This window comes from Solea senegalensis, linkage group LG4 (assembly GCF_019176455.1).
Source record: "Solea senegalensis isolate Sse05_10M linkage group LG4, IFAPA_SoseM_1, whole genome shotgun sequence".
In the NCBI taxonomy this organism is placed as follows: domain Eukaryota; kingdom Metazoa; phylum Chordata; class Actinopteri; order Pleuronectiformes; family Soleidae; genus Solea; species Solea senegalensis.
In genome coordinates, this window is record NC_058024.1 from 14533499 (window position 1) to 14536509 (window position 3011).

Consider the following 3011-nt stretch of genomic DNA (forward strand, 5'->3'; position numbering starts at 1 on the left):
GCGCCTGATACTACAAAATAATCTCTTCCTGACTGTAATTCAGCCTAATTCGAAACACTGACATGCACTGACCGGCAGTTTACAGGGTTGACTGGTGTGCGAGATTATCATTCTCTGAATCTGACACTGAACTGTGTTCACAACAAGCAGAAGCACTGGATTCAGGAAACAAACCAAAACAAGAGGCGCAATTGTTGTTGACTAATTAAAGAATATATCATTCTTCCTAACAATGTGTCCTGAGAAGTCGCCAATTAGCCGGGACGTGATTGTGTGAGCTCTGCATGCCGTCTGTTGTTGTGTGTGGTGTAACAAGCTGACCCTGTCTGTCTGATGACACTTAGTCTGTTGCCTTTTCTTCTCTAATGACCTGGGGCTGAAATATGAAAATTAGAAAATTGAATCTGTGCTCATTACTCACACCATAATACATAACTGTCACAGCACAGAAACTATTTATTACCTCCACCGGGACGTTTTGTTCTTTGGCTGCGTTTGTCTGTCTGTCTGTGAGGAGCACAACTCAAACAGTGACAGAGTGGATTTCAATGAGATTTTTTTTGAGAACGTAAGGGGGAAAAAAACAAATAGATTGTGGTGGCGATTGTTGGATTGTTTTTTAATAAATATCAGCCTTGCAGACCTGCAGACAACTGAGTGTCTAGTCTAGGTTTACATCTTAGTGTAGTATAACGGTGACTAGTGAGACTCATTGATGATGTGAGGATTTTCAGATTCTTAGAAAAACTATCAATAAACACACAGAGACTGAGGGCCTCAGTCCATGGGACGGTGCTAACAACTGACCTGTCCAGCGTCCCATGGTTTCCAAACATTCTCGGTTTTAATGTAACTTCACAAAGAAAGCTGTGCATTATTAAAAGTACAGTAGGCAGGCATTTTCTTTTTTTTCGCATTACTGATCAATGATTCCGTGAAAACCTTTCAGCATCATGTAAATCAAGTGATCTGGGGGAGAGAACGACACTTCTGCAACCTCCTCTGAAGAAATCTGACCCATGATGAGAGGCGTTGACTCATCACAGAGCCCTTAGTGGAAAGTAGTGGTGTGTGTTTGCATTACACACACACACACACACACACACACACACACGTCTACGAGAACAATATACTGACTGAGGAGGAGAAAAATGAAACTACACTATTGATTCCGGCGAGCTAGTATCGATACTATCAAAATTTGGCTAAATCTGTCCACCCCTTATGGAAAGAATGGTAATCCGGCTATGGCAACAACTGGCTATGCTGCAAAGAAACCTAAAAAAAAAGAGGAGAGTTCAAAAATGTCAGACAATAAATGTAATAAAACACAAGGAATTTCCTCTGTTGTTATATCGCTTGTTTTGGTGGTTTTGTTATGCTACATAAAGAATAAGGAGTTATAATTAAAAAAAAGGAGAACAAGTCCTCAGCACAATTAAGCACAATAAGGTGTGATTTCATCCCAAACTGTCAGTGCGGTGCAGTGTTTAATTGGAGGGGTCTTTCACTGTTCCCCCGAGAGCAGGGGTGAGGAGGGAGGAGGGGAGGGAAGAAGGAGGGAGGGAGAGAGAAGGGAGGGAGGGAGGGAGGGAAGGAACACCTGCCACCTCTGAGCATCTCTTCCCGGCAGCACAGCGCCCACAACAAAAGGAAATGGAAACTACCGCCGATCCATCTGACCGAGGAGACGCTGTGTCAAGCTACCGGTGGTAAGTGACGTAATCACCGGAAAAATTATACTTTTGTCTTCAAAATAAAAGTTTTTTCCTCGACTGTTGATTTTTATGTGACTCTTTATATAATAATGATATTGACATTCTAAAACTAATATGACTCCAAACTGATACCTTTCACAGTAGCTATTACTATCGACTGAACCTGAATACAAAAATAAATGTTATTTAAAACTATTTTAGCAGCTGTATGTGGAGAAAGTGGAAGCTACAAGGAAAACCCCATGCAGGTTATAATTTTATCAGATGAAGGGCAGATTAGCTCTCTCTCTCTTTGTCCGTGTTAAATCATAAACATATTGGTTTGGGGGAGACATGCGAGTAAGACACAGCAGGCACGCCCCGCAGCAACAACACACACCATTCCAAGGATGGATTACTGAACGGGCCTAGCAGGGGTCCAAGAGCTCAAGGGACCCTGAATCCCAAGCCTCTGTGCTACAATCCCAATATCTATGCTGCTATGTCTTATAGCTATATCTTAATAGGGTTAGTAGCTTAATAGCCAAATAGCACTGGTTGTAATGTATCTTAATAGGGCCCTTCAATCAAATACCACGGGTCATGTTATTCATCCCTGATGTCTGAAAGGGGCCCCTCATCGAAATAACACTGGTTATTCAGTGATGTCTTTTCAGGGCCCCTTAGGCTACATTATTAACCCCTGATGTGTTGACAGGGCCCTCAACAGTGACACTGTTGTTATCATTATCTGCTCATGGGAGGAGGAGAATATGTGATATTCTTTGATATTCTTACATCTTACATGAATCATGGAACTTTTTTTTTGATTTTTCGTGCAACCTTTATTTTACAGCAGTTGATTTGTACAGAGGGCCCCTTTTACAGTCTGTGCCCAGAGGACCACTGGCTCATGATCCATCGCAACATGCTACAGATGTCCAGATTAAATCGGATTAAATTAGTGAAATTTCAAAATACATCACAATCCTTTTATTAAAAAAAAATGAATAAAAACGGTATATTTTGTGACTTATGCACAATTATCGCTACTCAATCAAATCAAATCAAAACTTTGATCATCAACACATAAGTGGTTATAAGAATAGGTGAGTAATTACAGATTAAATTTTTCTCCCACAATACTAAAATAATAGTAATATTAATAAAAAAATAAAAATAAAATAAAAATACTTAAACTGTTTCGTTTCAGAGGATGTCGACCACAAATTATGTTTGGGTGACTCTTACTTTGTAACCGAGAGACCGGAAGTGCACTACTACTTTTCTCTGACGTTGATGAAACGCGACCAG